Genomic DNA, 26,376 nt, shown 5'->3' with positions numbered 1-26,376 from the left:
AAAAAACGTAGGTTTGTGTTAAAAAACATACTTCCGTGAATTTTTGTATGGTTTGTATAAAACAATTACACTAGCCCCTCTCCTCACGTTCGGTCTGTGGAATCGGTTCGTCAGTATTTGATGTGGTTTACGAAATACATCCAGCGGTAACGTTAGGTGATTCACCCTGTATGTGTCTTACTCCTCCTTGTCGTCCTTTACAATCAATACTTCTTCATTTAACAGATACAATCACAAGTCGACACAACACTACTGAATACGTGCACCACCTGCCACACTTGAACTGAGAACGTATCAGACTGCGAAGAGGCAAAGGCTGAGCCACAGTAAGACCTAAGATTGTTCAACAGTAATCCAACTTGCTCTCTCTCTCTCTGACGTGCACGTCGGTAACATACAAAAATCAAAATAACGCGAGCACCTTAAAAGTTGTTAACCACTTACGATAAATATACGTTCTGCAAATCACAAAGGTTTATTTATCATCGTTACCTATTCACAGTCAGGGTGCTTAAGAAAAATTGTCATACAGAAGACAGTAATGGTCAGAATTAGAAATAATTGGCCACGTAAGAGATGGACTCACGCACTGAAGGTTCCGTGCGAACTTAATCACCTACAAACAAACAGTTCATCCACTCTCGGTGTTGACAATCTCGGACATTTTTGCCTATTATCGACATTAGTACTGGGGAGACATCGATTCCAGTTATTCCAAAGAGTTTACAGAATATTTTAGTTTCGGGTTTGAAGTCAGATACTTAACAAAAAAAAAAGAATTTTTTACGTGTGCTGTAATTGCAAATAAACAGTCTTCTGATTATTTCCCCTTTACTTGTACCCTGAAACCTATCTTCTTGCCAAATTTCATGATGATACACTATGTGATCAAAAGTATCCGGACACCTGGCTGAAAATCGCTTACGAGTTCGTGGCGTCCCCTGTCGCTAGTGCTGCAATTCAATATGGTGTTGGCCCACCCACAGCCCAGCTTCCACTCTCACAGGCATACGTTCAATCAGGTACTGGAAGGCTTTTTTGGGAATGGCAGCCCATTCTTCACGGAGTGCTGCACTGACGAGAGCTGTCGATGTCGTTCCGTGAGTCCCGGCGCGATGTCGGCGATCCAAAACATCCCAGAGGAAGCAAGGAAGTGCTCAAAACATCAGTGTAGGCCTATGCTGTGATATTGCCAAGCAGAACAACAACGGGTGCAAGCCCCTTTCATGAAAAACACGACCACACCATAACACCACCGATTCGTCGCTCCACACAACGTTTCTCCACTGTTCAATCGACGAATGTTTACGTTCCTTATACCAAGCGAGGGGTCGTTTTGCATTTATCGGCGTGATGTGTGGCTTATGAGCAGCCGCACGACCATGAAATCCAAGTTTTCTCATCTCCCGCCTAACTGTGGTAATACTTGCAGTGGATCCTGATTCAGTTTGGAATTCCTGTGTGATGGTCTGGATAGATGTCTTCCTATTACACATTACGATCCTCTTCAACTGCCGGTGGTCTCTGTCAGTCAACAAACGAGTTCGGTCTGAGCGCTTTTCTGCTGTGCGTGTCCCTTCAAGTTTCCACTCTACTACCACATCGAGAACAGTGGACCTAGGGATGGTTAGGAGTGTGGAAATATCGCGTACAGACGTATGACACAAGTGACACTCAGTCACCTAACCACGTTCGAAGTCGGTGAGTTCCGCAGAACGCCCCATTCTGCTGTTCATCATCATCATCGGATTAGGGAGGATGGGGAAGGACGCCGGCCGTGCCCTTTCAGAGGAACCATCCCGGCATTTGCCTGGAGTGATTTAGGGAAATCACGGAAAACCTAAATCAGGATGGCCGGACGCGGGATTGAACCGTCGTCCTTCCAAATGCGAGTCCAGTGTCATTCTGCTCTCTCACGATGTCTAATGACTACTGAGGTCGCTGATATGGAGTAGGTGGCAGCACAATTCACCTAATATGAAAAACGTATCGTTGTGGGGAGTTCGGGATACTTTTGATCAAGTAGTGTAGGTCAACGGGAAGCACCCTATTGGTTTTCATCAATGAGTTTGCGAGTAGCCAAATGGGCGACGTAAAGGGCCGTATCTCTTCGTTGTGTCGGCTTAGAAGCTTACGTTTATTATACTGCCAAGAGACAATAAACTTTATTATCTGACAAAAATTATAACTTAGTACGTCTACCCGTTTCTGAGAAAAAGAGGGCGTAACAGAAGGACGGGCAGACAACAGTCCGATGGTAAAAAACATTTTTTTTGTATGATGGAATTACAGATACACAATTTTCGGTTTTTCGTTCAACTGTACAATGAAATCGTGCTTCTTGCCAAGTTTCATGATTCTAAGTCAGCGGGAACTATCTCACTTGATGGGTGAGTTTTGATCACATTGACATGGAAACTTCAGGTTTTTTCACCGCCAAGGGACCGAAGACCGTCGTAAGTGACATAAATTTCAGCTTGATGCGTCTACCGTTATTGACGAAAAGGCTTTCCAATAGTCGAACTGTCAGACGGAGAATAAAGTCGTCCTCTAAGAGTTCCGTTTTTACCGTTTCTGGTACGGGACATTAGAAAGACGCTACTCTAAACACCTCTGTAAAAATACAGTTGAAATATGGACGACCGTCATTTATCTGTTGACACTGCAGGGGATGCCCAGTGTGGTTCTCACATAACCTTCTGGAAGAACCACGAGCTCGTTCGAACCCACCTCGTTGGTTTCTGGCTCTCGTGACGTGTGCACGTCGTCAGCGGGTGTCGAGCACTGCAGTGCCTCTAAACGTGTCCACAGATAGGAGTGTAAGGGATCGACATCAGAAGAGCGGAGGGGCCGTGCTACTGCACCGCCGTGACCAACCTATCACATCTGTCTCAGTTACTGTCGTAAGCTGCTTAGAAAATTGAACGGTGCCCCGTGATGCATTAATCAAATCCGCGGTTTTTCTGCAGGGGTCACTTTCTTCACGCGCGCGGGCAGTTTGACACGCAAACGTTGGTGACAAACAGACCTGTTGTAGAATTTTAGAACATGTTTTTTGCTCGCGTATCATGTCATTTCTGGAAACCTAGAATATACTCTGTAGGAATCAATATGGATTCCGGAAACAGCGATCGTGTGAGACGCAACTCGTTTTATTTGTTCATGAGACCCAGAAAATATTAGATACAGGCTCCCAGGTAGATGCTATTTTCCTTGACTTCCGGAAGGCGTTCGATACAGTTCCGCACTGTCGCCTGATAAACAAAGTAAGAGCCTACGGAATATCAGACCAGCTGTGTGGCTGGATTGAAGAGTTTTTAGCAAACAGAACACAGCATGTTGTTATGAATGGAGAGACGTCCACAGACGTTAAAGTAACCTCTGGCCAGCCACAGCGGAGTGTTATGAGACAAATGCTTTTCACAATATATATAAATGACCTAGTAGATAGTGTCGGAAGTTCCATGCGGCTGCGAGGTGGCGCAGTGGTTAGCACACTGGACTCGCATTCGGGAGGACGACGGTTCAATCCCGTCTCCGGCCATCCTGATTTAGGTTTTCCGTGATTTCCCTAAATCGTTTCAGGCAAATGCCGGGATGGTTCCTTTGAAAGGGCACGGACGATTTCCTTCCCAATCCATCCCTAACCCGAGCTTGCGCTCCGTCTCTAATGACCTCGTTGTCGACGGGACGTTAAACTCTAACCACCACCACCACCACCATCCATGCGGCTTTTCGCGGATGATGCTGTAGTATACAGAGAAGTTGCAGCATTAGAAAATGGTGGCGAAATGCAGGAGGATCTGCAGCGGATAGGCACTTGGTGCAGGGAGTGGCAACTGACCCTTAACATAGACAAATGTAATGTATTGCGAATACATAGAAAGAAGTATCCATTATTGTATGATTATATGATAGCGTAACAAACACTGGTAGCAGTTACTTCTGCAAAATATCTGGGAGTATGCGTACGGAACGATTTGAAGTGGAATGATCTTATAAAATTAATTGTTGGTAAGGCGGGTACCAGGTTGAGATTCATTGGGAGAGTCCTTAGAAAATATAGTCCACCAACAAAGGAGGTGGATCATCAGTGTGGAATCCGTACCAGGTCGGGTTGACAGAGGATATAGAGAAGGTCGAAAGAAGAACGGCGCGTTTCGTCACAGGGTTATTTGGTAACCGTGATAGCGTTACCGAGATGTTTAGCAAACTCAAATGGCAGACTCTGCAAGAGAGGCGCTCTGCATCGCGGTGTAGCTCGCTCGCCAGGTTTCGAGAGGGTGCGTTCCTGGATGAGGTATCGAATGTATTGCTTGCCCTACTTATACCTCCCGAGGAGATCACGAATATAAAATTAGAGAGATTAGAGCGCGCACGGAGGCTTTCCGGCAGTCGTTCTTCCCGCGAACCATACGCGACTGGAACAGGAAAGGGAGGTAATGACAGTGGCACGTAAAGTGCCCTCCACCACACACCGTTGGTGGCTTGCGGAGTATAAATGTAGATGTAGAAATCTGTTAACACGTCCTGTAAAGTGTATCGAGCTCTAAGTCCGTCACCGACAGTTCCTGCAAATACATCGGTAACAAAGGTGAATCCGATCCTCGGCTGCACGATCGCTCGAGCACTTGCATCTCCCTACACGTGGCTGTAGTGGCGCATCAATATCCCGACTGCGTCCCACAGCAAATTCCACGTTTTTTCAACTGGAGCTGACCGTTGGCTTACTTACTGAACGCCCCTGGTAATTTCAAGCCTTTTCTAAACTTTTCTCTTACGCCTGACACCAGGTATTTAACACAGTAACTCATTTGTAAAGTAATGAGAAGTCTGAAACTGTTTTGTACGTGGTGCTTCGGTTCTTTTTCAGAATCACTGTGCGTGACGTCACTGGCGAACGGAGTAACCGCCGCGTCTCGGACACTGGGTATGCGCTGCGGATTCGGCCAGACGCACGGCAGACGGCAGCCGGTGGACGCCGCTATCCCAACAGGTCGCCGGTTGTCCCCCGGCGTCGCGACGCCCGCGCTTCGCTCTCGGCCCGCCAGGCGGCAGCAGCGGCGCGGCGCGACACGGAGGGGGCGGTGCCCGCGGCGCGCGGTGGTGGGGGGCCGGCGTTAAACGCGCGCGCAGCCTCCGCCGCCGCCAGTACGGCCCTGGCTGCCTCCAGGCGCGCTGCGAACCACTGTGCGTGACGTCACGCCGAACCGCGCGTCCTTTCCCGACGACGACGAGGCGTCGGCGTAGCGGCGAAGACACGTCGACAGTCCGCGGCGCGATGTGGCTGTTTACGCCGGGCTCTCCCACTGTGTGCAGTCGGTTCTTAAGTGGGTCTCGCGTGTTAGCTGAAATACGCGTCATCCAGCTTCCTCACTAGGGGGCGTCTCTATGTGTTTCCACGCTAAACACTGCCAGTACCGAGTAGGTGATACCCTTAGAAGCGTACCGGACACCGCGTGTGAATTTTTCGCAACGTCGGGAAGCCTTCGTGCGTGTGATTCTGTCCTCCGCCACTGCGACGCTACTGTAAACAAAGAGGCACTACCGCTTCCTCTCCTTCCTTTTGTACTCTCTAACTAATATTTTTAGTGCTCCTTAAAGAACTCAGCTTTCTGCGCAGGTTCACCGTTTCCGCTATTATTGCTCTGCGGGGAGACGGACACAGATATTGCTCAAAGTTGTATCGGACGTGCGTCAGCCTGGTATGCAGTTTGCAGGAAGTTGCCGCGGAGTATTTCTGGGAACGGGGCGACGGATGAGCACGTAGTGTGACCGGGACTGGGGCAACACCCGCCGCGTTGTGCGTGCCGCGTGTGCGTAGCCGCGACAGCTGCCGGCCGCAGAGTTCCTCCCGGCGATGTCCGGCGCCACGGTGGGCCACCCGCCGCCCCTGACAGCCGCCACCGCCTGAGGAAGCGACCGCCGCGCCGGCTGGAACAGGTGAGTCCGCTGCCGCTCTCCAGTTCCAGGGAGGCACCACAGTATCGCAGCACCTGGGTGTGGAGGCGAGTAGGTCGGCTCGTCGTTGTTATCGTGGTGTTTCACGCCAGAACTCGTGTTACTACTGTGCACAGCTGTCTCGACACCATTCACAGCGCGATGTGTTTTCCTTAGTCATCACTGCACTTGTTTACAGTAGCGTCACCCTGTGTTTCCGGTAACGGCCACGAAAGGCAAGTACACTAGTGTCGCGGTCAAGTAGTGTTCCTTAACCGAAGGGTCCAGGATTCGACTCCAGGGCGTGTCGGACATTTTCTCTGCTCGCTGACTGAATGTTGTGTTGTCCTTATGTTCGTATTGTCATAACTGACATTCCACTGTTGAGATGGCTGTATGGACACGTCCCGAAAGTCAATTAAAAAAATAAAAATGAAATTTATTTTACTGGGAACTAGACTGTTTCCTTTCGACAGTTGACTGGTACATAGTATTACGACATTTGAAGTTGCAAGTGCCAATTCCGACATTTGTCAGCAGAGCGAAAAACCGAATTACCTCTTACGGTGTATTGACAATTTTTACTTTTGGACCGTCTAACTACAACTACACAATCAGCTTGCCATAAGCGTTTATCCTCTGCAAGGCATCTTCAGTGGCCTGGAATATATACATATTTTCTTCTGTTTTGTTTACATTTTGGGGCAATGTATCTATAGGTTATAAACAGTTCTAGTGGCTTGTTTTTCTATGACGTAGTAATATTTTGAATTCTACTTCCAGCTTCCGTGGACGATTTTCTATGTCTCCTACATGCTATGTCTTCCGCATGTTAATTAGACGGTCCAAGAGAAAAAATTATGAATGTACCGTAATATTACAAGCAACTGAGGAAGACAGGACTCAAAAAGTTGCAGATACCTCTGTTTGTACATAGCTGATTCGCACGAGAAAAATGAGAAGGTATACTGATACCACAAATTTAACTGCTCGCAGCAAAAAATAACGAGACGAATTAGAAAACACATACTTTATTATGAACTTTGTAAAAATAGCGACTTGATTCATATTGACAGTGTGTGTAGGACGCGACTAGGACTTCAAGGCATGTCAACAGGAAGAGGCAACTCTCCACCGTTTTCGAGAAAATAGAGTTCAAAAAATGGTTCAAATGGCTCAGAGCACTATGGGACTTAACATCTGTGGTCATAAGTCCCCTAGAACTTACAACTACTTAAACCTAACTAACCTAAGGACATCACACACATCCATGCCCGAGGCAGGATTCGAACCTGCGACCGTAGCAGTCGCGCGGTTCCGGATTGAAGCGCCTACAACCGCACGGCCACACTGGCCGGAAAAATCGAGTTGCAAATTACTATTTTTTTTTTGTGATGTACTTATGTGGTTTGTATGGTCGCCATTACTCAACGATTTTGCAGCCGGGCGAGTAAACGCTTAGTTTGAAAAGAATAAGGTCTCTGGATCGCTGCCGGTACTCTTATTTTTCATCCCCACCTAATACTGACAACACGCATGAGTGGTAAGCCACGAAACTGTGATGATGTTCGTGAACCGTTTATGAATGTAGTGTTTTGCAACAGACATAGTGAAAAGAACCATGCACATGCAAAAATTCGTCGTTCACTATAGCTGACATATATCGCAGATATTGTTCTTTTCTATGTTACACTTTTTTATGCAGTGCTCCATAGTTACACATTATACTTACCACATTAATACCAACAAAATGACATTACCGGTTTGACTGAAAGTTCTCGTGTATCTCATTTTTTTATGTCCGATCTCCTTACAAAAATGTTTTTCTTCTTTTCTTCAGGATGAAGGTTATGAAAAAAATGAATCACTAGACAGTAATAATTTTAATAGTCAGATCTGTTGTAAAAAAAAAAGTTAGATCTATTGTAAAAATTACTAGGGCATTAAAAATAAATTCCCGCAATGAGATTCGATCCAAGAACCTCGCGCTTTCGCAACAAAGCGAACTTCTTCAGTACTACCGACCGTACAAAGTATATAAGCTTGTGTAAAATTTTCAAACTCTTATTTTCTCGTAAACGGTTGAGAGTTGCTTATTCCTTCACGTTGAAGTCCTGGTCGTGCGCTGCACATTCTGTCAATATGAATGAAATCGGTGAGGAGACGTTGGTGTGGTCCCCGTGTGAGTGCCATGCCAGCAAACTGACTGGTTCTAACTGCAAATTAGGAAGTTTTTACAAGTTGATTCCTGCGAAGAAGCAAGATACAAACAGCCACTATTAATAATGCTATTTAGGTACACAAATAGCGTCGTTACCGTTTTCGACCAACAGGTTCATCTTCAGACACTAATCACGTCAATACTAGATTTGTTGACGTGTGTTGGTGAAAACAAAAGCAACTAATGCAAACAAAAACGTGATCGGCCGTCTGGAGACGAACCTGTATGTTCGCAATCGATAACAGCGGTATCTATGCACCTAAATGACTTCATTAACTTGCTAGTTGCCTATGGCTTCTATGCAAGACTCAGTATGTATTTTGTACATAATTCTCAAAAATGTCACTTTTCAACAAAATAGCAGGAAGAATATTTTTGTTCCAGGTGCCATTAATATTGAGGCAATACGGCTACACAAATATACCATTAGGTTTTTAACTTGCAGAAGCATAGTCAACAAATAGCAGTACTCATATCTTTTAAAGTGCGAAACTGCAGAGGGAAGCATGGCTTCACACAAACATCATTCTGTGTGGTTTGGCTCTTGGATCAAATCTATCAACATTCAGCAGAGTAGCGAGAACACAGTAGCACTGCAGACGCGATTCTTGACACAATTTCCATTTTTCATTTGTTTAATTTTTATTGTGCTGAGTTTTTGCTGTACTTTTCTACATAATGTGGAAGTTTTTCACGAGTCTAAAACATAACTATTTGGTGACCAAAAAGAAGGTAAGCACCAGTAATTCTTTAACTGGAAAACTTGATGAAGAAAATGGTCTATTACGGGCCAATGATTTTATTACCCGAAATTTACGTTGCAAAGTCACAGCTTCATCATCAGGGTTTCCTGTTCCTTTGTGAGCCAGAAACACGCCTCTTTTTCTGTACGTGGCATCACTTTGAAACAACCGCCATATGCTCGACGTACGCAGTTTGCCTTTTATTTCGTTGCCTCGGTTTTCCGCGACAACCCGCTCTGACTGCCGTTAATTTCTTTATTTTGGTCGTTACTCTAACACTGAATAACTACATAAAGCAAGTAGAAGGGAAAGCAGATGCCAGATTCATAGGCAGTATCTTACGAAAATGTAGTTCTTTCACGAAAGAAGTGGCTTACAAAACACTTGTTCGACTGATTATTGAGTACTGTTCATCAGTCTGGGAACCTTACAAGGTAGGACTGAAAGAAACAGTAGACAAGAAGATTTACGGCAACACGTTACTTTCTCCCACATACGTCTCGCGGAATGCCCACGGCGAGATCAGGGAAACTAGACGACGCACGGACCTTTATCGATAGTCATCCTTCGCACTTATCATTAGAGAGTGGAACAGGTAAGTGTGAATCAGATAGTGTCACCGGAAGTACCCCCCGCCACACGCTGTGAGGTTGCTTATGAAGTATACGTGTAGATGCTGAATCTCGTCTCGAACGCTTTCGTCGTAAAAAAAAAAACTGCGTCTTTCATGTGATGAACTAGAGCAGATGGTGCGCACAAATACGTGTGTGTTTGAGCACTTCTGGGCTCAGACTCCTCCTTTCTGTTTCACTGAACTTCATTTCAGAAAAATGCATTTTAAGGTAGAAACGCAGCTCCAGCCGACTGTTGAGGCCACATAATGTACAGCATGCAGTTGACTGGCGAGTGCTACAAGATAGCATTTTCTTTCATTTGATTTTTTCTGTTCTCAAGACACCCATTTAGAAAGTCTTTGCGATGTTAGTTGTTGTTGTTGTTGTTGTTGTGGTCTTTAGTCCTGAGACTGGTTTGATGCAGCTCTCCATACTACTGTATCCTGTGCAAGCTTCTTCATCTCCCAGTACCTTCTGCAGCCTACATCCTTCTGAATCTGCTTAGTGCATTCATCTCTTGGTCTCCCTCTACGATTTTTACCCTCCACGCTGCCCTCCAGTACTAAATTGGTGATCCCTTGATGCCTCAGAACATGTCCTACCAACCGATCCCTTCTTCTAGTCAAGTTGTGCCACAAACTCCTCTTCTACCCAATTCTATTCAATACCTCCTCATTAGTTATGTGATCTACCCCTCTAATCTTCAGCATTCTTCTGTAGCACCACATTTCGAAAGCTTCTATTCTCTTCTTGTCTAAACTATTTATCGTCCATTTTTCACTTCCATACATGGCTACACTCCACACAAATACTTTCAGAAACGACTCCCTGACACTTAAATCAATACTCGATGTTAACAAATTTCTCTTCTTCAGAAACGCTTTCCTTGCCATTGCCAGTCTACATTTTATATCCTCTCTACTTCGACCATCATCAGTTATTTTGCTCCCCAAATAGCAAAACTCCTTTATTACTTTAAGTGTCTCATTTCCTGATCTCATTCCCTCAGCACCACCCGATTTAATTCGACTACATTCCATTATCATCGTTTTGCTTTTGTTGATGTTCATCTTATATCCTCCTTTCAAGACAATATCCATTCCGTTCAACTGCTCTTCCAAGTCCTTTGCTGTCTCTGACAGAATTACAATGTCGTCGGCGAACCTCAAAGTTTTTCTTTCTTCTCCATGGTTTTTAATACCTACTCCGCATTTTTCTTTTGTTTCTTTCACTGCTCGCTCAATATACAGATTGAATAACATCGGGGAGAGGCTGCAGCCCTGTCTTACTCCCTTCCCCACCACTGCTTCCCTTTCATGTCCCTCGACTTTTATAACTGCCATCTGCTTTCTGTACAAATTGTAAATAGGCTTTCGCTCCCTGTATTTTATCACTGCCACCCTTAGAATTTGAAAGAGAGTATTCCAGTCAAGATTGTCAAAAGCTTTCTCTAAGTCTACAAATGCTAGAAACGTAGGTTTGCCTTTCCTTAATCTTTCTTCTAAGATAAGTCGTAGGGTCAGTATTGCCTCACGTGTTCCAACATTTCTACGGAATGCAAACTGATCTTCCCCGAGGTCGGCTTCTACCAGTTTTTTCATTCGTCTGTAAAGAATTCGCGTTTGTATTTTGCAGCTGTGACTTATTAAATTGATAGTTCGATGTTAGTTAATGCAATTAAATCTAAAGTGTACAGCTAATTTATACAAGTGCAAATTTAGAGAAGTTAGCGTTCCAATTGTCAGAGATTTAAGTCGCCTTCTTGCACGTGCAAGTGCTACTAAGTTATTAATTTTGAATTACAATAGTTTGTCGCCCAACTTATAGCTACACTGATTAGAATAGCCTTTTTGTTGCTTTATTTTTCTTTATTTTGCAGGTTTGACCTTGTATCCACTTTCTAGTGTATGGATGGTATATCCTATTAAATCTACGTAGTGGTTATTGTCAATACTTATATTGGGTCTATATTGTAAAAATATTGTTTGGTTGTTGTGCTTTAAAATAATCATGACACGAAATGTTTTTCGAATAGATGAATGTACTGATTTATTAAGGTTTTGATATTTATACGAAAGGAAACGAACAGTTGGGAAATTTTTGCGAGTTTTTCCAACAGTTTAATAAGGGTGCCTAGCATATTTAGTGCATCTCAAAATAATCTTGTTCAGACCTCCGGCGTCTTTTGGATGTACGCTGCTTGTCGCAGAGTCTATTGCTCCCATATTATAGAGGTGCGCAGTGATTCATATCTTACGTCTGGCCGGAAGACTCTTCTGACTGTACGGCAAGTAACATAGGTACTACGTTGCGGTGCCCGCATCTCGTGGTCGTGCGGTAGCGTTCTCGCTTCCCGCGCCCGGGTTCCCGGGTTCGATTCCCGGCGGCGTCAGGGATTTTCTCCGCCTCGTGATGGCTGGGTGTTGTGTGCTGTCCTTAGGTTAGTTAGGTTTAAGTAGTTCTAAGTTCTAGGGGACTTATGACCACAGCAGTTGAGTCCCATAGTGCTCAGAGCCATTTGAACCATTGAACTACGTTGCGGTGGAATGAAATGTCCGTAAGGCCCCCGTCTTTCCCGTCGCAGTGATTTCCGCAGTTGTTTTCATTTCTAACACGACTGTGTCCCTGAAACACGGATAAAATTATATATAACCCGAGGACGGTTAATTTAGCCGAAACCTGTCGGCAAGTACAAACATAAAGTGTCACTTGCACTGTTTTGAGCTGAGCCTCCGGTAATCAGTGACTGCAGTTTCGCAGGCGCTGCGTCTAAAAATCTGCATTTTTTTTCTCTTTAATTCTTTCGTTCCGCTGAAGTCGCTGACCCTTCACCGCACGCGCATCCCGATGTTGAATGAGGTCGTGTTTACGTCACTTGTAAACAACCTCGACCGCTGGACGCCCTCATCGTGTTGGGGTAGGTCACGTTTTACGGTCCTGTAAACAAGTAAACATCGTTCGAATTTCTGGGCGTGTTTACTGTTTCTTTTGTACCTCGGTCCTGCCCACTCGTCCCTCCATATGCGCATAAAGTGGACTCTCCTGTCATGTCCTGTATCTTTTACGACAATTATTGTTGTATTTTCTTCTGTATTCATACGCTTGGAGCAAACAAAGATTTGCGAGCAGAGTTCACACATACAGAACGATTTCGAAGGGAATATTTTGCTGTCTGCCTAATCTAAATCTCTCTGGCTGAAATTTGGGCCTTACGGTCATTTCAAAGTGTGATGTTAGTAACCATCTTTTTCAATACCTGTTACCTGTCACAATTTAACACGATGCGTAATATTTATTCATACGACGAGTTTCCGTGTGCAATATAGGTAACTGCTAGACATTCATGGCACCGCAGGAATAGCCGCACGTCACTCCTCAAGCTGACCAAATCTTCCTCTTTTTCCTTATCAAATGTGACCATAATGACGTCATAAAGTGGAAGAGCATTTTGTGGATGTGCTAATTGATCTTTACACCTTCATTAATGCTTAAAGATGGAAATTATGCCCCGAAACATGTCACGTGAAAAAAAAATTTAAGCAATGCACGAAATATTATTGATGATAAAATGCAACTTCCCTTTCATGTATGGAAATTTAGCCAATATACAGACCCAGTGCAAAAGAAGAAACTGAATGTGTACCACCATATATTCAGGTAAGAAATAACAGAAGTTGGAACTTGATGGTCCTCTTAAAAGAATGGACGAACGGGATCAACTAGACTTTTACCGCGAAAGTCGCGGTAAATATAATATTGAAACACTAAAATCGATCCGTGCAGTGAAAGAAAAACCTGCAGGAAGCTTGATTTACGCAGCTTTATACACCGGAGAAAGAGAATTTTAGCCAGAAAAAAGTATGCTAAAAACAGAATGAACTGTTGCCCTGCAAGAAAAACGCAAGAAGATTGTTACAGTTTGGTCTCGCGAACGAAAAAGACCCCGTTCTGAGACGACCAAAGTAGTATGGGCACAAAGGAAAGATTATATATATATATATATATATATATATATATATAGGCATGCGTATGTAAACAGGCAGAACGCTCTTGAACGCCTACATAACACGACAAAAGTCTGGCGCAGTTGGTACGTCGGTTACTGCTGCTACAATGGCTGGTTATCAAGATTAGAGTTTCAGCGTGGTGTTACAGTCGGCGCACGAGCGATGGGACACAACATCTCCGAGGTAGCGATGAAGTGTCGAACTTCCCGTACTACCTTTTCACGAGTTCACCGTGAGTATCAGGGATCCGGTAAAACATCAAATCTCCGACATTCCTGCGGTCGGAAGAAGACCCTGCAAGAACGGGGCCAACGACGACTGAAGAGAATCGTTGAACGTGACAGAAGTGCAACCCTTCCGTAAACTGCTGCAGATTTCAATCTTGGGCCATCAACAAGTGTCAGCGTGCGAACCATTCGACGAAACATCATCGATATGGGCTTTCGGAGCAGAAGGCAAAATTGTCTAGCCTTGATGACTGCACGACACAAAGCTTTACGCCCCGCCTGGGCCCGACAACGCTGACATAGGACTGTTGATGATTGGAAACATGTTGCCTGGTCGGACGAGTCTCGTGTGAAATTGTTCCGGGCGGATAGACGTGTACGTGTATGGAGACCACCTCGTGAAACCACGGACCCTACGTATCAGCAGGAGAATGTTCGAGCTGGTGGAGACTCTGTAATGGTGTGGGGCGTGTGCACGTGGAGTGACATGGCAGCCCTGCTGCCTCTAGACACTACTCTGACAGGTGAGACGTGCATAAGCATCCTGTCTAATCACCTGCATCCATTCATGTCCATTGTGCATTCCGACGGACTTCGGCAATTCCAACGAGACAATGCGACACCCCACACGTCCAGAGTTGCTACAGAGTCGCTCCAGGAACACTCTTCTGAGTTTAAACACTTCCGCTGACCAACAGACTCCCCAGACATGAACGTTATTGAGCACATTTGGGATGCCTTGAAACGTGCTGTTCAGCGGGTATCAGGCCACAGAGAAGTTGCTGCGACCAGGTACTGGCCCTAACAACTTTCATAGAGGCTCGTTTCTAAGAAAACGTGGAGACATCCGTTGCGTTCGTAGACTTAACTGCGCCATATGAGACAGTCTGGCGAGAAGGGATGATATAGAGATTACTAAAAACAATCCGATGCCGAAAAACTGTAACTCTCATCAACACCATGATAAACAATAGATACTTCTGTGTTTACTTGGGAGGAAATGTGAGCAATTAGAAGAACCTAATTAATGGTCTATCAAAGGGCGCCGTCTTTTACTATTCAACATCTGAGGTCATCAGTCCCCTAGAACTACTTAAACCTAACTAACCTAATGACACCACACACACCCATGCCCGAGGCAGGATTCGAACCTGCGATCGTAGCGGTCGCGTGGTTCCAGACTGTAGCACCTAGAACCGCTCGGCCACCCCGGCCGGCGATACTATTAGGAAACTAGATATTGACATTTAGGTAGTTTTATACGCAGTTTTATATCTTCCTATTCCTGTTATATGTAGTATTACTAATGTTATACACCTGTAATTTTAAACTGCGTATGAGCCATACGAATAAATAAATAAATAAATAAAAGCCACTCTCTGGAGTTTAAACTCGCTGGACACGGTCGCTAGGCCAGGTGTTTTCGTGGCGGCCCGTCGGCTCTTACGCTGACTTGGACGAAGTCGGACCTGACCTTCGCACCGCGCCGTGGTTCCCATTGAACCCTCCCCGTCTCCTCTATACCTCTTTTGTTAATGATAACCTTCCCTTTTACAATAAACTATAAACCTTTCCTTAGGGTTTCTATCTCTTGCTTAATAATAACAAATGAAATCTTCCCTTTGATATTTATTCTCTTTCTCAGTCTTCGCATACAAATTTAACTGCTGCTTTTTAAAAGTGATTTTCGGATTATTTCGACGAAACATAGAATGTATCGTCGTCGTGTGGCCCTCAGTCGGTATCTGCAATAATCCAAAACTGTTCCTTACCTTTTTTACTGTTACTGTATCGCCATCTGACTGCGACAGGAATATACTTACTTTGTTTTACTATACTCTATTAGCTGCTGGTGGACTTTCATAGTAAGTGGCTGTATTTATTAGCAAAGCTGACGTTATTCTTTGAATACAAAACTGACATGTTCCACATCCTGGGGGACCTCCTCACTACGGATCAATTGGAATGAAAGTAAATCTAATCTAATCTAATTCTTTAATTAATTTGACTGACGTTACGTAATTCATAGTTAAACTTTTTCTTGACAATAATTAAATTTTCCAAAGTTTTACGTTGATGGTTTTTGGGATGGACTATAATTAGAAATGCAGTATTGCTGGCAAAAGTTAATTATATTTTGAATGAAATTATTTTACAAACGTTCGAATGGGACTTAGTTTTTACAATAATCTTACAACTAGCAATGCGCAAACATACCTGCAGTAGTCCTGAGTTTCTCAAAAAATTAATTGAATAATACTAGTTCCTCTTATGATAATAGTTAGCTGATGTCTCTGTACATCCGTTTATAATCTCTTGTAAATCATACCTAGTGGCTGGCAGGCACACCGCTCCTCTCAACCTCTCGCTTCAGACCTGCCACCGACTCGCTTCACATCTCGCCTACTACTGACTTCCTACGAACGCTAAAGTGCGGTCTCTCCCGCCGACAATGCTTTCTGGTGCAGACAATCCCTGCTACCATTACAAAGTGTATCAATGCACGGCCTTTCCCGCTCTTTTCTTAAAATGTATCCATACGCGGTCTCTCCCGCCCTTTTTAAAATTATATCAATTTGCGGTCTCTCTTGCCAACAATACTTTGATGCAGACATTCCCTGCTATCACAATTATTTCCAACATGACAAATATTAATTATTCCTACATAATCCTATTAATAAAATATAAACATCTTTCATAAATTGTGATTTGACAATAGACAATAGAAATATACACGTCTTACACCATTCCACGTTCCTGTTGTTTAGACATTTGAGCTCGCTCCGATTTGTGCTTCTCTTTCTTTCCATCGCTATGCGGTGTTTGAGTCGCCCGAAGTGGCCGAGCGGTTCTAGGTGCTTCAGTCTGGATGAGCGCGACCGCTACGGTCGCAGGTTTGAATCCTGCCTCGAGCATGGATGTGTGTGATGTCCTTAGGTTAGTTAGGTTTAAGTAGTTCTAAGTTCTAGGGGATTGATGACCTCAGAAGTTAAGTCCCATAGTGCTCAGAGCCATCTGAGCCATTTGCGGTGTTTGAACTGTGTGTTCCCCGTAGATTGGCCCGCACGTCGCGCTTGTTTCCTTCTTGTGACGTCCAGCTTCGTGGCTTTCGCTGTCGAGCCACCGGCGGCTATAGTAGTTAGTTACATTTGTGCCGACAAGATTGTTTTCTGGCGTTGTTACGCCGAGCAGACACAAAATTGGAGCACTTCTTTTTAATACAGATGGGTACCATAGTGTGTTTTCCCAGCACAACCTCCACGAATGGAATAGGAGGAGCGGCCAAGGTCCTCTACCGTCAGTGACGGAATTACAATGTTATCGACAACAGTCGCAGTTTTTATTCCTCCTCCTGGAACCTTTCACTGCTTTTCTAAATAATCAGAAAAAATCGTTGAAGCTATAGGGGAAAAAATGGTTCAAATGGCTCTGAGCACTATGGGACTTAACTTCTGAGGTCATCAGTCCTCTAGAACTTAGCACTACTTAAACCTAAGTAACCTAAGGACATCACACACATCCATGCCTGAGGCAGGATTCGAACCTGCGACCGTAGCGTTCGCGCGGTTCCGAACTGTAGCGCCTAGAACCGCTCGGCCACTATGGCCAGCTATAGGGAAAGATAAAATAAGCAACGAGGGAACAGATAGAATGAAAGTCATACGTGCTGTACTTCACAAGGGCATAGACGAGGTCTACATTGATGAAGCAACGACGAAAGTAAAACGAAAGTTCCGGACTGGGATAAAAGATCAGGGTGAAAGTACACCAATGTTAAATTTGGGGCCGCGCGGTCTGGAGCGCCTTGTCACGCACCGCGCGGCTTCCCCCGTCGGAGGTTCGAGTCCTCGGTCGTGAGCATGTGTTGTCCTTAGCGTAAGTTAGCTTAAGTTTTGGTATGCGTAAGCTCAGAGACCGATGAACTCAGCAGTTTAGTCCCATAATACCTTACCACAAATTTCCAGTAAATTTCGGTGATGACCTAATTCCGAAAGGGAATTACATTACTTGTTGAATTAAATGAACAGTCTACTTCATACGGAACTGGGACTGAAAATATATCTTACAAAGAAGGAAGTGTTGCGAAGACTAGTCCCAAACTTAGCATCAAAACTGGGGACCACACAATAGACCAAGTGAAGAAATTATGCTGGATCGGAGCCAAATAATAAATCACAGGTGAAGTAAGGATGACATAAGACGCAGACTAACAGGGGTAAGATGACGTTCCTGGACAAAAGAAGTCTGCCAGTACCTACATCTGCATCTACGTCCACATCTACATCTGCATGATTAGTCTTCGATTCACAATTAAGTGCGTGTCAGGGGGATCATCGCAACTCTTCAAGCTCTCGAACAGCGCGCAGGGAAACTAACACTTAATCTTTCAGTGCGAGCTTTGATTTCTCTTATTTTATTATGATGATCATTTTTCGTTATGTAAGTGGGCGCCAACAAAATATTTTCACATTCGGAGGAGAAAGTTTCTGATGGAAATTTTGTGAGAATATCCCGCCCCAACGAGAATTGCCTTTGTCTGAATGATGTCTACCCCAAATTCCGTACCATGTCTGTGACGCTCTCTCCTCTATTTCTCGATGATACAAAACGAGCTGCCCTTCTTTGAACTTTCGCAATGTCCTGCGTTACTCCTATGCATTGTAGACCTCAGACCGCACAGCAATGCTCTGAAAGAGGGCGGACAAGCGTTGTGTAAACAGTCCCTTAAGTAGACCTGTTACGTTCTCTAAGTATTCTGCACAATATATCACAGTCTTTGGTTTACCGTCTCCACAACGTTATCTATGAAATCGTTCCAATTTGTTATTCGTAACTGTAATCCCTTAGCATATACTTGAATTTAAAGCATTTAGATTTGCGCAATTTATCGTGCAACCGAAATTTAGTGGATAATAATAGAACTCATGTGGGTGACTTCACACTTTTTATTATATAGGATTAGTTTCCACTTTTCCCACCGTACAGATATTTTGTCTGAATCATTTTGCAATTGATTTTGGTCACCTGGTGACTTTACAAGACGATGAATGACTTCATCATCTACAAATAGTCTAAAAGGGCTCCTCAGGTAACCTCCTAAATCGTTTACGTAAATCAGGAACAAGAGAACGGCTGTAACACTTCCTCGGGGAACGCCGGATGTTACTTCTGTTTTATCCGATGGCTTTCCTTCAACTACTACAAAATGTGATCTCTCCGACAGGAAATCACGAATCCAATAGCGCTACTGAGACGATAGTCCATTGGCACGCAATTAGATTAGTAGTTTCTCGTGAGCAGCAGTATCAAAAGCCTTCTGCAAATACAAAAATACAGCCGGACGACCTCAGAAGATGTCTCCCGCAGATGGAGACGAAACGTTAGGTGGAAATTTTATACATCAACGACGGCCTCTCAGCCCTGAAGTTTCAACTGAAGAATATAGAATTAATTTGACATCCGATGTCAATATCACTCACTTTTTCGTGAGAATAAAGAGCTAGCTGTGTTTCACTTGAATGATATTTTCTGAATACCTGTCGGCTCTTCGTCAACAAATCATTTTGTTACAGATAATTCATAATCTCCGGGCACGTATGTTCCAAAATCCTACTTCAATTGTGGGTCCTAGTTCATTTGATTACTCCTATTTCCATTCTTGTGCAACTTTCCAGTCTTTAGGAACGAATCTTTCGACGAGCGAGAGGTTGTATGTGATTGCTAAGTATGAAGCATCAGCATACTCAGAAAGGAACCTTTGTAGTATTATTTTTGATTCAAGCTGCTTCGCTACACCGATGATATCTACTTCTAAGTCACTCATGTGGGCAGTTGTTTCAGATTCGTTTCTGGAATATTTACTTAGTCTTCCTTGGTAAAGGAATTTCGGAATAGCTTGTTTAGTAAGTTTGCTTTAGAGGCGTTGTCGTCAGCAACATCGCTACTGTTATCGCTCAGTGAAGGTATTGATTGGACCTTTCCGTCTGTGTATTTCGCATACGGCCAAACGTCTGCCATAATTTGGGGAAGACATTTCTGAGACTACTTTTGGAACGGAACGTTGTGTGGTAGTGGATCATGGGCTGTGAGAAAACCGGAAAAGAAGAGAGAATCGTTTGAGATGTCGTGTTATAGAAGGATGTTAAAAATTATGAGATAGGAAACGACCATATTCTCTGTACAGACTGTGACGGAAGTTAGGTTTGGAAAGATGGATTAGAAAGAAGGACCGAATAATAGAACACGGCGCCACGGAATAAATACCTTCTTTGATGGTACTAGGGGGAATCGTAGAGGGTAAAAACGTTGTTGGAAGATATAAGGTAGAATACATATCCAACAAGTGATCGAGTAATATTAGAAGAAATTCCTGATTTCAGACGAAGAGATTCGCACATGACAGAAAGTCGTAGTGGGTCAAAACAAACCAGTTAGAAAAGTAATGGAAGTGCGATTTTCCCCCCTCCCCCCCATACACCCACTCACCCACCCACCCACACCCACACACACACACACACACACACACACACACACACACACACAACAAAAAAGAGTAAATACCTGGGCAGGCCTGTTGTCGTGCAGTCGGTCGGCCCGTAAGCGGACAGAGAAACTGGGCGATTCTCCACGGGTCCCTTTAGCCGGCGGAATTCCTGGCCGATGCGTAACGCGTCCAGTTCGCGCGCGCGCGCCGTGTATTTACGCAGCGGTGAAAGACGACGGAATGTGCAACAAACACCGGGCCTACCTGGACGGCCGTCGACGTGTGCGTCATCTCAGCCCGTGCCCGTACTTCTTCTCCCCGGCCTTTCTCCGCCTCCACTGTTCAACCTCTCTGTCCGTCGAAACGTACCGTGTACGATAGCAAGGCTCATTCAAGCACCGAATATCTCGGGTGCGTGGCTCTCCGCAGTTTCCATACGATTCAGAAACAACGTTCTTCCATAACAAAAGAAAATAAAAAAACAACACCTTTAAGCTGCCTATAAATTTCACTGCCTGACAAGAAATTGAAGCATTTAGAATTTCACGGGCTGAGAAGGTGTGTGAGGTTATTTTAGTGTTAACAAAATCGAATAAAATTTACAAAGAACTTGGCAGCCTATTTATCAGTCTGACGTTCCATCCACTCTGGTGTGGATGCATACACTGCTTCGATTGGGAAGGGACTCGTAACGCCGTTGTCACGCACTGCTGAGACACACTGACCCACAGCTGTTGTAAACGGCCCTTGGTACCCTGGACAGTGGCACAGTGGTGCATTTGACGTCCGAGGTGGTCGGACACACTTTCTAGGACCGACACATTTGGAGATTTTTTGGTCACGGGAGTACTGCAACCTCACGCAGACATATATAGTTGTAATATGAAATCTCGTTGGAGGCAGACGGCATGGTTATAGGAAGTCTGTTCAAAAAATTTCGGAACTTTGCCTACAAAATATTTCTAAGCTTATCTTTTAGTTATTGTGCATGGTCTCCTTCCAAACACTCTCATCCACAATTGATCCGCTCCCACCGCAGTTTTGGTACATCTCTTGCTGGATCGCGAGAAACATCGAATGCGAATTTTGTTTTATCTCGACTACCGTTGCAAAAACTTCGTCCTTTCAACGGGCTTTTCCACTTTGAAAATTAAAAAAAAAATTCTCAGGGTCAAGGTCTGGAGAGTACAGAGGGTTAAGCAGGACAAGTGGTTCAAAGGGCTCTGGGCACTATGGGACTCAATATCTGAGGTCATCAGTGGTTCAAATGGCTCTGAGCACTATGGGACTTAACATCTGTGGTCATCAGTCCCCTAGAACTTAGAACTACTTAAACCTAACCAACCAGAGGACGTCACATACATCCATGCCCGAGGCAGGATTCGAACCTGCGACCGTAGCGGTGGCGCGGTTCCACACTGTAGCGCCTAGAACCGCTCGGCCACGCCGGCCGGCTTAGGCAGGACAATGATTTCGTCTTTTTGTGCTACACTGACGCGGCAACAGGGATGAATGTGTGGGTGTATTATGACGACGCTAGCGCCACGAATTGTCTCACCAGGCCGCTTCTTTCTCACATTTTCTCGCAACGTGTCCCGATGGTACCATCGATTAAAGGTTTGTTCCTGTGGCACGAATTCGTGATGAACTAATCATTCAACTTAAATCAGCATGGCTTTGACATTTGACCTCACGGGAGGAGCTTTCTTCGGTTTTGGAGAACCTTTCTCCACCCATTGTGAAGATTGGACCTTGGTCACAACATCATAACCGTAGAGCCAAGTCTCGTCACCAGTTACGATTCTCCTAAGGAGTATCTCGTTCTCATTTGCGCGATCCGAAAGCTCTTCACACATTTCGAGGCGGAGGTCTCTCTGAGCCGTGGGACGAACTTGGTGGCAACACATCGCGCTCCAAGATGATGTGTCCCGATTTTATGACATGATCCAACATTCTTCAGCAATCTCTGCCATTCAGCCTGCGATTGGTGCGCACGACTTCATTGACGATCCTGGCGTGACCGTCGTCGGTAGACGTCGATGGGCGTCCCTCAACGAGGTTCACCTTTAATTTCCGTCCGGCCGTTTTTAAACCGTGTGAACCATTCGTAACACCGAGTACGGCTGAAGCACTCATCACCGAGGGCTTGCTGCACCATTTGGTATTTTTGAGTCTCACGCAGGATTTAATGCATGCGCGTTGCTCCTCTAGCTCTGCCACCTCGAAATTCGCAATCTGTGCGACAGAACGCTCCACTCGACACAGAACTGAACAACAACTAACAGGCATTCAACAATGAAACTTCCGGCAGCTATACCGGGTGATCAAAAAGTCAGTATAAATTTGAAAACTTCATAAACCACGGAATAATGTAGATAGAGAGGTAAACATTGACACACATGCTTGGAATGACTTGGGGTTTTATTAGAACCGAAAAAAAAACCCATATTGCTAGATGCGTGAAAGATCTCTTGCGCGCGTCGTTTGGTGATGATCGTGTGCTCAGCCGCCAATTTCGTCATGCTTGGCCTCCCAGGTCCCTAGACCTCAGTCCGTGCGATTATTGTTATTGGCTTTGGGGTTACCTGAAGTCGCAAGTGTATCGTGATCGAGCGACATCTCTAGGGATGCTGAAAGACAACATCCGACGCCAATGCCTCACCATAATTCCGGACATGCTTTACAGTGCTGTTCACAACATTATTCCTCGACTACAGCTACTGTTGAGGAATGATGGTGGACATATTGAGCATTTCCTGCAAAGAACATCATCTTTGCTCTGTGTTACTTTGTTATGCTAATTATTGCTATTCTAATTAGATGAAGCGCCATCTGTCGAACATTTTTTGAACGTTTGTATTTTTTTGGCTCTAATAAAACCCCATGTCATTCCAAGCATTTGTGTCAATTTGTACCTCTCTATCTACGTTATTCCGTGATTTATTCTGTTTTCAAATTTATAGTGACTTTTTGATCACTCGGTATATTAAACATAGGCATGTGAAGGAATGCCAGTCGCATTTCGGTCCAACTCATCATTGCCGTCCGGAACCGCGGGACTGCTACGGTCGCAGGTTCGAATCCTGCCTCGTGGCATGGATGTGTGTAATGTCCGTAGTTAGGTTTAGGTAGTTCTACCTTCTAGGGAACTGATGACCTCAGATGTTAACTCCCACAGTTCTCAGGGCCGTTTTTGAACACCATTGCCACGGAATTCCGAATCTCCCAGAATTTTTTGAATCGTGTTATAATGTAGTACTGTATTGGAGCGGAAGAGGTTGCGCAGGGTTAGCCGAGGTGTCTTATGGAGCTGCAGTCACGGACTGTGCGGCTGGTCCTGGCGGAGGTTCGAGTCCTCCCTCGGGCACGAGTGCGTGCGTTTGTCCTCAGGATAATTAAGGTTAAGTAGTGTGTAAGCTTAGGGACTGATGACCTTAGCAGTTAAGCCCCATAAGATTTCACACACATTTGAACATTTTTTGAGGTTGCTTGAAAAATGTCATACAGCCAGCGAAGCAAGTACATTATTATTTAAACTGCTCGCTTGACGCGTTTCGGATTTATTTCCATCATCAGATATTCACCTCTGAACTTGGATAACTGATGATGGAAATGAATCAGAGACACGTCAAGCGAACAATTTGAATAATAGTCAGTTTTCACTGGGGACATGACATTTTTGTAGTGGCCGTTTCAACTCCACTACATTACTAAATCATAATTACGCACACAGCTCCGAAAGAAACGAGTCACTTCTGTACGCGCATTGTCCTGTCGAAAAATAGCATCACTATAGTGCCGCGTCAGAGGTAACACGTGAGGACGCAGGGATGTCTGTGACGTACCGCTGCGCTCACTAAGTTCCCTCAGTGACTGCCAACCTGGCCTCAGGTCGTAGCCGCTGACTTCCTACGAGTATCAGCGCTGTGCCTTCCCAAAACATTGCAACTGTGGGAGTTGTCTCTGGGTCACCGCCACAGTCGCCGACCTCGGTCATCCGAGGTAGCCCAGAGACGCGATTCATTTCTCAAGGGAACGCCGTTCTCCGGCAGTCCATGTTTCCCAGTGAGGAGTCCACTCCAAATGCAGACGTTCTTCTTGCACTGTCAACGGCAGCCCACGCATGGGAACGGTAATTCTGAAGCCCGCTGCTGCTTATCTGCGACCACTGGTGCGGAGTGACACAAAATATTCCAGTGAGGCCATTACTTGATTTGGGGATGGGAGGAGCACGTGGAGAGATTCCAGCCTGTCTGGTACACAGTACGTGGCCGACCGGAACCTTGATGACGCATGCAGGCCAACATCGAGCCACTGTCATATCCAAATGCCCCACACATCTGAATGTTGGACGCTTGCACCAGCCGGCTAAACTGGGACACACGATGAGACTATTTCGAGCTCCGGCACGTGCTGAAAACGCTGTCTCGTACGAACAAGTGCCCTGGGCTGACAGAAGCGTCGGTATAGCGATATGCGCACAACATTTGGCTCCAGTGTTGCCTCCACAAGGACACTGCGCTGCCGGAACTGCCATTTGTACTCAGGTGAGTCATTGAAAAAGATTCCGACGTGGTTATGGCCTCACATTTGGAATTAAACGACTTTGAACGCGGAATGGTAGTTGGAGCTAGACGCACGGTACATTCCATTTCGTAAATGATTAGGCAATCCAGTACTATGAGGTCCACTGTGTCAAGAGAGTGCTGAGGAAACCAGATTTCAGGCATTACGGACAACTCAGTGGCCCACTTTCTCCACTTGCCGACCGAGAGTTGTGTTGCAAATGTGTGTGAAATCTTATGGGACTTAACTGCTAAGCTTACACACTACTTGACCTAAATTATTCTAACGACAAACACACACACCCATGCCCGAGGGAGGACTCGAACCTCCGCCGGGACCAGCCACACAGTCCACGACTGCAGCGCTTCAAACCGCTCGGCTAATTCCGCGCGGCCCGACCGAGAGCAGCGGAGTTTATCGGTGCTGACAGACAAGCAAAATTGCGAGAAATAACCGCAGATATCAGTGTGGGACGCACGGCGAATGGGTTATGGCAGACCGACAACCGCCGTGAGCGACTCTGCTGACAGCACGGCATCGCCTGAAGCGCCGCTTCTGGTCTAAGTAGGCTGTTTAGGTTTTCATGTTGGTAACGCCACGTAGCGCTCTGTATGAAAACCACTGGCTGTGCGGTGTGAAGGCTGTCGCTGGTTTGCATTGTTGGAATATTGTAGTGTTGGGCAGTTGGCTGTTAACAGCGCGTAGCGTTGCGTAGTTGGAGGTGAGCTGCCAGCAGTGGTGGATGTGGGGAGAGAGGTGGCGGAGTTTTGAGAGCGGATGATCTGGACGTGTGTCCATCAGAGACAGTAAATTTGTAAGACTGGATGTCATGAACTGATTATATAAATATATATAATTATGACTTTTGAACACTTTTAAGGTAAATACATTGTTTGTTCTCTATTAAAATCTTTCATTTGCTAACTATGTCTATCAGTAGTTAGTGCCTTCAGTAGTTTGAATCTTTTATTTAGCTGGCAGTAGTGGCGCTCGCTGTATTGCAGTAGTTCGAGTAACGAAGAATCATGTGGGGTAAGTGATTTGTGAAAGGTATAGGGTATTGATAGTCAGGGTCATTCTTTTGTAGGGATTTTTGAAAGTCAGATTGCGTTGCGCTAAAAATATTGTGTGTCAGTTTAGTGTTGATCAGAATAAGTAAAGAGCGAAATGTCTGAGTACGTTCAGTTCTGCTCAGCTGTTTGAAAATCAAACAACGTATGGGGTTTACCAGCACAGTAATTCAATAATTTTTCTAAGGGGACGTTTCACTGGGTTCGTGACCATGTCTGTTCGGCCCCAGACGACTGAAAAGCGGTGTCGTGATCAGATGAGTCCCGATTTCAGTTGTTAAGAGCGGATGGTAAGGTCCGAGCATGCCGCAGACCCGACAAAGCGATGTACCGAAGGCGTCAACAAGGCACTGGGAGAGCTGGTGATGGCTCCATAGTGGTGTCGACTGTGTTTACATGGCATTGACTGGGTTCTCTGGTGTGGAAATGCTTATGTTTGGTAACGTGGACACCATTCGCAGCTACTCGTGGACTTCGTGTTCCTAAACAGCAATGGATTTTTGT

At 45.0% G+C, this 26,376-nt stretch overlaps 1 non-coding gene across 1 annotated transcript; it reads left to right on the top strand.

The window, feature by feature from the left end:
• The first annotated feature begins 3,468 nt into the window (after nucleotides 1-3,468).
• Nucleotides 3,469-3,544, top strand: Trnaa-cgc (transfer RNA alanine (anticodon CGC)). Its single transcript has one exon. It is a non-coding gene; the product is annotated as a tRNA-Ala (tRNA).
• The last annotated feature ends 22,832 nt before the right edge of the window (nucleotides 3,545-26,376 follow it).

This window comes from Schistocerca cancellata, chromosome 10 (genome assembly GCF_023864275.1).
Source record: "Schistocerca cancellata isolate TAMUIC-IGC-003103 chromosome 10, iqSchCanc2.1, whole genome shotgun sequence".
NCBI lineage: Eukaryota > Metazoa > Arthropoda > Insecta > Orthoptera > Acrididae > Schistocerca > Schistocerca cancellata.
Note: the sequence above shows the minus strand (reverse complement) of the source record. Positions and strands in the feature narration are given on the sequence as shown.